This window comes from Hibiscus syriacus, unplaced genomic scaffold (assembly GCF_006381635.1).
Source record: "Hibiscus syriacus cultivar Baekdansim isolate YM2019G1 unplaced genomic scaffold, ASM638163v2 tig00110050_pilon, whole genome shotgun sequence".
Classification (NCBI taxonomy): Eukaryota; Viridiplantae; Streptophyta; class Magnoliopsida; order Malvales; family Malvaceae; genus Hibiscus; species Hibiscus syriacus.
In genome coordinates, this window is record NW_024062576.1 from 1,002,572 (window position 1) to 1,013,978 (window position 11,407).

At 32.9% G+C, this 11,407-nt stretch overlaps 1 long non-coding RNA gene across 1 annotated transcript; it reads right to left on the reverse strand.

Annotated features, from left to right (window-relative positions):
- Positions 1–6,491: 6,491 nt before the first annotated feature.
- On the reverse strand, positions 6,492–9,809 carry LOC120214088. The gene is made up of 3 exons (XR_005524838.1): positions 9,639–9,809; positions 9,100–9,106; positions 6,492–6,502 (listed from the first exon to the last, which is right to left on the reverse strand). It is a non-coding gene; the product is annotated as an uncharacterized LOC120214088 (long non-coding RNA).
- Between the last annotated feature and the right edge of the window lie 1,598 nt (positions 9,810–11,407).

Consider the following 11,407-nt stretch of genomic DNA (forward strand, 5'->3'; position numbering starts at 1 on the left):
AATTGCAAATGTACTAGATTTCTCAAATATACTCAAAACTATATATTGCATTGTTCCAAAGTTTTTGTTGTGTTAAAAAGATTCTTTGATACTAATTGGATATCTAGTATTCAATATACCAAAGGTACAAGTGGTTATATTTTCACATTACAAGGAAGAGTTTTGTCATGTAAATCCTCAAGACAAATGTGTTGAACCAATTTTTGATATAACATGATGAATTTTTAAATGATTTAAGTTGTTAAAATTTGCATTTCATAATTTTATAAATAATTTGCCATAAACAATTTTAAAGTGTTTTTAAGTTTGAAAAATAATCATAAGTGTTATTGAGTAATTTCACAAATTGTAAGTTTTATTTTAAAGCTCAAAACACTTGTATTTTAGCCAAAACCCCTCTTAGTCTCGAGACCAGTGTGATAGTCTCGAGACCAAAATCCCAGAAGAGTTTTAAGTCTTGAGACCATGGTCTTAGTATCGAGACCTGTGGTTGAGTATCGATACTCGATACCAAGGGTTCAACGGCTATAAATTTGACTGTTAAGATGCTCGGTCTCGATACCAACATCTCGGTATCGATACCAAATGTGTAGGTGAGCATTAAATGATCAAAATTAATTATTCCAACAACTGAAATCAATCCCCAATGGCTCCAAACAACTATATTGATGTTAGAAGACATAAAATGGACCAAGATTCAAATGGAGAACAAGAAGAAAGTCAATTGCAAGATCAAACCAACATCAATAGAGTTTTAGAGCAAAACTTGTCAAATTCTTTGTAACACCTTGTTAGCTACTTTGTTAAATTTACTCAAGTGTGATTTTTGTTGAATGCTTAATTTGTGCAAACATATTTGCCTTTGTGATGTTTTTCTTTTATTTGCTAAATTTTTAATTACCCTTTAGGAGAGTGTGTATTCAATGTTTTGGGGTATAAACTTTGAAGTGTTTATAAGATCGCACCTTGTCCTTAAAGGTTTTTAAATCTAGTGGATTTGAGAAATCCATAGTGTGGATGTAGACTTTGGTTTAGAAAGTTGAACCACTCTAAATTCCTTGTGAAAAAGTTTAATTTTTGATAGCTTCCACCATAAAGTTTTTAAAAGCCAATTCACCCCCTATTGGTTATTTCGGTTGATCAATTAAGCCAATAATTGGTATAAGAGCGGGTCACAATTGACATTTTAACAACCTTATGAAGATCCAAGAAGAGCTCTATCAACTTATTCTATCAACCGATAAAGATGACTTCAACTTCTAGCTCCTACAATGTTGAAGACCCTCAATCCATTATAAGACCACCATACTTCAATTGTTTAAATTATTCTTATTGGAAGAACAAGATGATTTTGTTCATTCAAGCTACCGATTACTCGGTTTGAGATGTCATCATTGGTGGTTCACTTACTCCACCAAGAACCATGTTGGAATAGACCAATGAAGATAGGAAACTAACTCAACTCAACGCCAAAGCATTACACATTCTATTTTGTGCACTTGGCCCCAATGAGTATAGTAGAGTGTCCTCATGCTCAAATGCTAAAGAAATTTGGGACAAGCTTGAAGTCACTCATGAAGGAACAACTCAATTCAAGAAGTCTAAGATTGGCATTCTCCATTTTCAATTACGAGAACTTCAAGATGAAGCCCGATGAAGACATAAAAACGATGTCTGATGTGTAGTTTAAATAATCGTTATTTTATCCTTAATTACTCCTCGTTGTTTAGTTTTTGTTGTTGATTTGGGCTTTTCTATTCATTTTATGTGTAGGACGTTAGATTTCAGAAACAACACTAAAATGACAATTTTGCAGAATTTTTTGTTTTCTGGAGTCAATGCTGGATTAATGGGCATGAATGCATCCGACCTATCAGCTTCTAGAAGATCCAATCGGTGTCTTCCAGAAATTCCAGTGAGCATTCCTGAAAGGCGGACGATCAACTTCAACTTCAAATTCCAATTCGAATTCGAATTTATTTTTATTTTTTTAGGAATTATCATTTAGAACTATCACTTAAGAGTTATTACTTAGAATTATTTTCTATTTATTGGGATTTATCTTTTAGGAGTTATTTTTCTTGTATAATCAATAATTATATGTTGATATTTCTACGTATTTTTAGGATTTTTAGGACTTTATAAATACCCCATCAGGGTAAGCCAGAAAAGATATATCTCAATTCTCGAACTACTTTGTTATTTGATTTCTTTAGCTAAATAAAACTTTCTTTTCTTTTCTTTATTTTCTTTTCAATTTCTTTATTTTTCTTTTAATATCAAGAATGAATTCTATTGTGTTTGGATAATTTTTCAATAAGCTGAAGGTTAAAGGTGTAACTCAATCCAATCTTGTGGGAATCAAAAAAAGGTACATAATTTCTTTAGATTATTTTCTTGAATTTTCAGCAAACCAAGGAAGACAATCAACCTTTCTTCAATATCTCGACATCTTCAATCCAAGAAGTGCACATTGGCTTGATTGACGTTGTGATTTACAGTTGGGGAGGAGAATTAGCATGTAGCAAGTTTAATTCTCCAAGAACAAACTTAGCAGCGGTCCACTAAGGGAAATCAAGATCGGGTTCAATTCTCATTGAGACACCATAATCCGAGCACATGCTTTTCCTATTCTTGAACTGGTATCGACGTTAATATCAATAAGTGTTGTTAATCCGAACAAGGGTTTTTTCTAAGGGTTTTATTCTTGTAGAATGTAACTGGAAAATATATAAGGAAAAATCTATTTCACTGATCAAGATAGGATTGAGACAAAGCAAAGCTGGTGGCTATCTTTCATTAATCATCTTTTCTACAATTTATTTTTTATTACTTTAGCTATTTAATTATAATTTAATTGATTATTTCAAAACCCATTCTTTTTAATTATTTATTTTTACAAGTTTCTTGGTTAGAATCAAATCAAATTAAGAACATATATTTCCAGAGTACTTGTGGATCAACCATTCTTCTCACTATTTGATAGGAAAGCGGTGGCGGGTTAATGAACGTTGCTCTTGTTGAAGAATCAAACCTAGAAAGCTCTAGACTCGATGAAGAACAATGATGAATGAATAGAGAAGGTGGCGGTAATAGCTAAGGTTCTTTTAGGGTTTCTTTTTGGTGCTGGAAACAAGGTAAAAAAATAAGATTAAAACAAGATAAAGAAAAGATAAAGGAATTGCAAATAAAATAAGATAACCAAGAAATCAAAAGATCTCCCTTATGAAGGTGAACGGTAAAGATGATGATGGTGAGGATGGATTTGTGGAAAATAGATGGATAAGTGTCCTATCGAGCCCTCCTAGTCGCAATGAAAAGGCAAACACGATAATGTGGCTCTAACCAACCCTCCTAGTCGCGATGAAAAGGCAAATTGGAGTGTGAAGATTAATCTCCCTCACAAGAACTTGAAAGAACTCAAGGAGAAGAAGCTTCGAAGGCACAAGGCAATCAACACTTGCAAAAACGAACTCTCGTTGTATTATTAATCAAGGAAATCTTGCCTTACAAAGTTGAAAGAAGCCTCCTTTATATAGGGGCTGAGTTTTAAAGGTCCTAGATAACTAATGAATAAAATAATAATAAACTAAACATGTTTTAACTCTAATTCCTAATAAAATAATAATAACTAAAGATAATATTTTAACCCAACCTTAATTCCTAATAAAATAATAAATCTAATCCTAAAAGATAATGCATCATCCTATATTAAGTTATATTACAAATAATCAATAAAAAATATTGAAAATTCGTAATATTTACAAAATCCCGTATTAATCCCGTATAGGATTTTCTGCATGCACCGTCTTCAGTAAAATGGCTATATCTTGAGTTCCCGATATCGGATTGATGCGATTCAAAAACCGTTGGAAAGATAAGGGAAAGAAAGCTGTATCTCCAGAAGCCATGTCGACCAAATAAGATCAGGATCCCATTCAAAAAGTCGTCGCAAGTCTGCTTCTGTTCTGATCTTCTTTTCCAAAGCTTGGACGAGTGGATCATTTGAAAGAGTTATTACTTCTTCCTTTGATGTGAAACTTGTGATGCATGTATCACTATTCTACATATATTATTTCTTGAGATTAAGGATAATTTATTTGATAGGAAAACGGTGATTGTCAAATTGGCGCTGTTGTCGGGGACTTCTGCAAAGTAACTGATTTTTTTTTTTGTTTTTGATTTATGACCAGGCAAAACCTAGGCATACTAGAAGAATTTGATCTAGAAATCGAAGCACGAGTTAGAAGAATTCACGGACAAACAATTCAAGAGAAAATAGGACGACAACAACAAACTGAATTGCAATCAACCTTCAAGTCCGACGTCGCAATCACCACCGATACACCTAACGATAATCGTACGTATTCCAATGCCGATTTCATACCTGATGCACACCCGATGGACGAACTCACCATCCGGGAATCACCCATATCACATGCTGTTCAAAAATAGCTCTACATCACCTTCTCTCAAGGTGAAACTCTGTTTCAACTAAAAAAGGGCTGATTCATCTTCTTTCTACCTTCTACGGGATTTCCAATGAGAGTCTACACAAGCATCACACAGAATTCCATATGGTTTGTTCAAGCGTGAAACCATATGGATTATCCGAAGACCAAATTAAATTAAGAGTTTTTTCTTTTTCTTTATATGGATTAGCAAAAAACATGGTTATTTTATTTGCCTCCTAATTCAATAAATACATGGGTTGATTTAAATCGTATTTTTCTTTACAGGTTTTCCCAACAGTAAAGGCAAGCGAATATTGAAGAAGCATGCTAGGAATTAAACAAAAAGATAGGGAATTGCTTTACGACTACTGAGAGAAATTCAAGAAGTTTTGTGTAAGTTGTCCACAATATGGATTAACGAACAAACACTTCTCTAGTACTTCTACGAATGACTGCTTCCCGTATATATGAAGATGGTCGATGTTTCTAACAGAGGAGCTCTCGTCAATATGACCCCAAACGCATCAAAGGAATTAATTTCGACAATGACAACCAACTCTCAACAGTTTGGCTCTACAAGTGAACCCATTAGACGAGTTCACGAGGTAAGTAACATTTTCCTTGAAAATAAAATCGATAAATTAACTGACGAGGTTCATGCCCTTGTTGCAGGTAAAATTGGACCAAAAAAGAGTATGTACGATGCAAGATCATCCGAAAAATTGTTGCCTTATGCTATAGGAATAAACTAGCGCACAAGCTAATACAATGGGGAATTTTCCAGGACCTCACCAGAGGCCTTACAAACCTCACGCCAATACATACAACCTGGGGTGAAGATATCATCCAAATTTTAGTTACAAACAAAACCAGAGACCAAATCAAGTCTATCAATTGATGCTACCTCCACCACAGTCGTATCAACCGCCGAAGCCATAATTAGAATCCATCGTCGAGCAATTTGTTTTATCACATGAGAAGTTCCAGAATAGAACTAAAGCTCACTTTCAAGAGCTCACAAAGCATATGAGTCAACTAGCACAAGTTGTGAGTCACTTGAAATCACAAGGTAAACTTCCATCTTCAACTGAGGTGAACCCACGAGAAAATGTAAGTGCAATCACCCTCCGAAGCGGTACAATTTTCATACAACTAGTCCCAGAGGGAAGAAAAAGTAGTTGACACAGGATCCCAAAGAAATATGACATACAATTCAGTTCCATGCCATCTCTCTATACCGTTCCATATCCTTTTCCCTCGTGGTTAGTAAAAAGAGATAAACAAGATGAGGAGAAATAATTTTTTGGATATTTTTAGGAAAGTGAAAATCAACATACCTCTCCTTGAAGTTATCCAAAAAGTTCCAAAGTATGCTTGATTTTTCAAAGATCTTTGCACCACAAAAAGAAAACTTATTGGACACGAGAAGGTGAATCTAGAGAACATGTTTCAATCGTTTTTCAACGTAAACTTCCACCAAAGTTAAAGGACCAAGGTATGTTTGCTATACCTTGTAAAATCAGTAAGGTTAGAATTAAACGTGCCACGTGTGATTTAGGAGCATCTATAAATGTTATGCCATTATCTGTATATAATTTATTGTATGTTGAGCCTTTGAAAGATATAATAGTTACTGTATAATTAGCAGATCGATCGGTAACCTATCCCGAGGGAGTCCAAGAGAACATCTTAGTAAAGGTAAATAAACTAATCTTTTCGGAATATTTCTATGTCATTGACATGAAAAACGATCGATCAAATACTTCTTCTGATATTCTCCTTGGGAGACCTTTCCTTAGTATGAAAAACACACAAATCGACGTAAGAAGCGGAATTCTTACAATGGAATTCAATGGTGAGGTCGTGAAATTTAATGTATACAAAGCAATGCGACATCCAGTTTAAATTTTGTTGATGTTATTGAACATGTTGTTGATAAATTTGTGGACACTAATTTTTCTTATGATTTGTGTAGGGAATCGGAGGTAAAGATAATGAACAAAGGGTGTTGAAAAATATTTTATTTATTGAATCATATTTGCACTTAACTCCTTTAAAAATTAAGATATTAGTTTCCGTTTTGCAGACACCAAAAATAAAGGCGAAACCATCGTGGGAACATTTGAAGAACTCTATTTTTGGTAAAAAAAAATGTTTTGACGACAATTATTTTGGACAGAATTTTAAAACTAGGAAATATCCGAAGAAGTGCTTTTGAGAATGTTTGAATTTCTCATAAGGAATTCCTTAGTTGGAAAAAGAGTATATGAAACAGAGAAAACATCTCTCTCAGAACCTAGAGTCTGAACCAGGTCGTCAAGCTAACGAATTTAAACAAATCACTTTAATGGGAGGCAACACATTTTCATTTTTTTGTCGATTTTCTTTATTTTTATTTTTTGTTATTTATTTATTTTCATTTTTATTTTTAGGTACCCTGGTATTTATCTGATCAAACTCAAATATTCGACTAGGGATGGGCATGGGTTGAATTTTTGGTCCACCTGACCCGACCTGATATATAACTTAAAAACCTGACCTGAAATAATAAAAAAATATTTTTATTCAATAAAAACAGTAACTTAATTGAAAAAAAAATATATATATAGAGGGGTATTATTATAATTATTCCTAAATATATAAGATAAAATTATATATTTTTTGGGTCGGGTATGATATTTCACCCTAAACCCGAACCCGACTCGAATTCATTTTTTTTAAATCCAACCCGATCAGGTCGGATCAGAACCCGTCGAATTTAAATCCCATGCCCATCCCTATATTCAACCATGGCATTGGATCGTGTGGGCGAAAATTTGTTATATATATATAACCCTTTTTTTATTATTTACCCAAAAACCAGTTACACTATTCACCTAATTCAGCAAGCCAAAACACCATATTTTATTATAGAATTTACACAAACCCAAACCCCACCCAAAATTCATGTTTTGAAACCATCACAGCCCTCCCATTTCTCGTTTATATTTTTATCCACCCAAACAATCACACAACCCCAATAACCAAACTAGCAGTTGCGCTTTATCGTTGCACAATTCCTCGTCATTCCTCTAATCTTCACTATTGGCCCGCGCTCAACTCGTCTCCATCCTTCACTCTCCATGTAGTACCGACATGGTTCGAACAAGGAATCAAAGAAACTAATATTACCTTATGCCAAATAACTGCACTGTCAACACAAAAATTTTAAGGTAAATTCCGCGCTTATTTTTATTACCATATTATTGATGAACTATCTTTTGGCTTTGCAGAAAATGTTGACAGCCTCTCCTTTAGGTGATCGAATCCAATTGAGCATATCTCGACGCGGCCGCGGTCGTCATTAAATCAAGGAGTATTTTTGTTCCCTCTCTTGTACATTAATTTTTATATTGGAGCAATATGACTTAAGTGGGGTGGAAAATTGCATCAAATTTTACCTTGCATATTCAATTGTGATTGAAATTGGGCAGTTCTTGATTTTAATTGCTGAAATTTATTGTTGCATATCTCTTGTTCATTTAATTTCTTTGATTTTTCTTGTGAATTTTGATCTCACTTCTTTTGGAATTTGATAGGGAAGTGGTGGCAGGTTAATGAACATTGCACTTGTTGAAGAATCAAATCTAGAAAGCTCTAAACCTGATGAAGAACAAAGGGGAATGAATAGTAGAAGATGACTCTCTTATGAAGATAAAAGGTAAAGATGATGATGGTGAGGATAAATTTGTGGAAAATAGATGTATAAGTGTCCTATCAAACCCTCATAGTCGCAATAAAAATGAAAACTCGATAATATGGCTCTAAGTGTCCTATCGAACCCTCCTAGTCACAATAAAAAGACAAAGACAAACTCTCGTTATATTATTAATCAAAGAAATTTGTTTTACAAAGTTGAATGAAACCTCTTTTATATAGGGGCTGAGTTCTAATAATAACTAAAAATAATGTTTTAACTCAACTTTAATTCCTAATAAAATAATAAATCTAATCCTAAAAGATAATTCATCATCCTATATTAAATTATATTACAAATAATCAATATAAATATTGAAAATTCGTAATATTTACAAAATCACGTGTTAGTCTCGTATAGGAATTTCTGCATGCGTTATCTTCACTAAAATGAACATATCTTGAGTTTCCAATATCGGATTGATACGATTCAAGAACCGTTGGAAATATAAGAGACAGACGATTATATCTCCAGAAGACGTGTTGACCAAATAAGATCATGATCCCATTAAAAAAATCATCGTAAGTCTGCTGCTATTCTGGTCTTCTTTTCCAAGGCTTGGACGAGTGGATCATTTGGAAGAGTTATTACTTGTTCCTTTGATGTGAGTCTTGTGATGCATGTATCAGAATTTAGGATGCATAATAGCAATTGAAATGATTAATTGATTTTCTTTAAATTTTCTTGGCATTCCATGAGTTTGATTAGTTGAATTGATTGCATGACTTGGTACAATTAAACCTTTCATGTGAGTTTTGAGCCTAATGAGCATACATTTACTTTCTAGCTCTTTGTTTAATTTGAGTGTGTTGACTAATTATTTACATTGTAGAACTTGTAGCGTAATACTTGTCAAGATTACACGACTGACTGTGATACTTTAGTGTGATATAAGCATTAGGATTTAACCCTTTCTCTTCAAAAAAAAAAAAATAGCCTACCATTTTTGTTTATTTCCCCCTAGTTACCCAATTTTAAGCCTTATATCCTTTTCTTTGTTTACCACATTATTAAATCGAGCAATTTTATTTTTGTTTTTCTCTTTTTTTTCACCCTTTTTAGAACAAAGGTAAAATTGTTTTGCGAAAAAAAAGCAAAAAGAAGAGTTCGAAAGAAAAAAACAGATTCAAATAATGCATAAATTACACTGTTCGAACAGTGCAGTTTGGTTCAAACTGTGCATATAAAAAATAGTTTTTGTTCAAACAGTGCAAAAAATTTGAACAGTGCAGTGTAGAAAAATACAATGCAGATTCAAATGAGCAAAAAGAAAATAGTGCAGAAAATAATATTCAAATCTGCAAAGAAAAAAACTGAAAAAAAGAAAATGAGAGAAGAAAAAAAGGGGAAATGAATAAAAGCTTGATTATTTGAGTTGTTTTCTTGATTCTTTGCTTTCTCTTGAATAGAATTGAGGAATAATCTTCTATTTGTTTTGAATTATTAACCATATTTTTTGCCTTTATCCTACCTGAGTCTTAGCCCCATTACAACCCTTTTAAAAACCTCTTGATTATTGCATCATGTTCATACTTAGTAGTGGAGATTAGATTTAGTTACAAGCTTATGGTAATTTTTTTAATTAGTTAGGCTTGAGTGATTTTTTCACCTAAAACACTTGAGCGAAATGAGTGAACCACTGTGAGGTAAAAAGTTTTGCTTCTTTAAGATTGATGGATAATTAGAATTTCATGTTTTGCTTAAACTTGCTTTTAGTTGTGTCTTTGCTTAATTATTTCATAATTTCAACATTTTCTATGATTTTGATTTACTTGGAAGTCTTGGAAATTTTGTGAAATAGAAGATGGCAACTTGAAATTTTAACATGTTGATTGGGAAATGCTTAAGGACCAGCATTGAATAAGTAAGAGGGAATTGAAGCTTGAGGATATGTTATTTTATTATTAATTACTCCTCGTTGTTTAGTTTTTGTTATTGATTTGGGTTTTTCTATTTATTTTCTATGTAGGACGTTAGATTTCAGAAACGGCACTAAAATGACACAATTTCGTATAATTTTTTTACTTTCTAGAGTCAATGCTGGATTAATGGGCATGAATGCATTCAACCAACAACTTCTAGAAGATCCAATCGACGTCTTCCAGAAGGTCCAGTTTATTTCAATAATCAACGATTTGAAGAACTTTGGGAAGGTCTATCCCAGTGAAGAAGTAGTGAGAAAGATACTTGCATCATTATCTACATCTTAGGAAGGCAAAGGAACTGCCATCAAAGAAACAAAGTATTTGGAGTTGTACACCCTCGATGAGCTATTGGGTCATTTCTTACTCATGAAATAAAGCTTTAAATGAAAGAATAAGAAGAGAGAAAGAAGGAAAATAAGAAAAAGAATGTTGGCATTGCTCTTAAATCCACCAATGAACACAAAGAAGATTCAAGTGAAAAGGTGGACGATGAAGATGAAGAGATGACCAAGCTTTTCAAGAAATTCAAGAGATTCATGTCATCCAAAGAAAAAGAAAGGAAGCATGAATCAAAGAAAGAGAAAGACCATATTATATGCTACCATTACCAAAATCGGGACACCATTAGTATGATTGTCCCCACTTAAAGAAGAAATGATCAAACAAGCCAAAGAAGAAGACTTTTGTGGTTATATGGAGTGATGAAGACGTCACCGATGATGAAGGGATGAAGTAGCCAATCTTTGCCTCACGACCATCCAAGAAAATTCAAAGGTATCATATAATTCAAATATATATATATTTGATGAGTTGCAAGATGCCCATGATGAATTAGTGTTATAATGTAAGGTCACAATTTCAAAAACAAAAAGATTCATTCAAAGTTAAAAATTGAAAATGACTCACTTTTTAAGACTAATAGTGAATTTGAAGCAAAGTCAATGATTTGCAAGAAAAAATAAATGTTTTTGAGAAAAAGAATTTAAACTTGCAAAACTTGTTTTCCAAAGTTCATGAGGATCATGATGATCTTAATAAAGAAAAGCCTAATTTTGATAAAATTATTAAAAATATATTTGAAAGAGGATATTGCACCAAATAAAATTTTGTCAAAAATAAATTTTACAATAGACATGCTTTCCCCCTAAATTTTATAAAAGAAAAATGGTTAAGAGTATATGGGTCCCTAAAGGACTCATTATTACCAAAAATTTGGACATCATATCTCCATGAATACCTAAGAGGACTAGATTGTTCAAAACTAACATGAATGGACCCAAAAAGATTTGGAT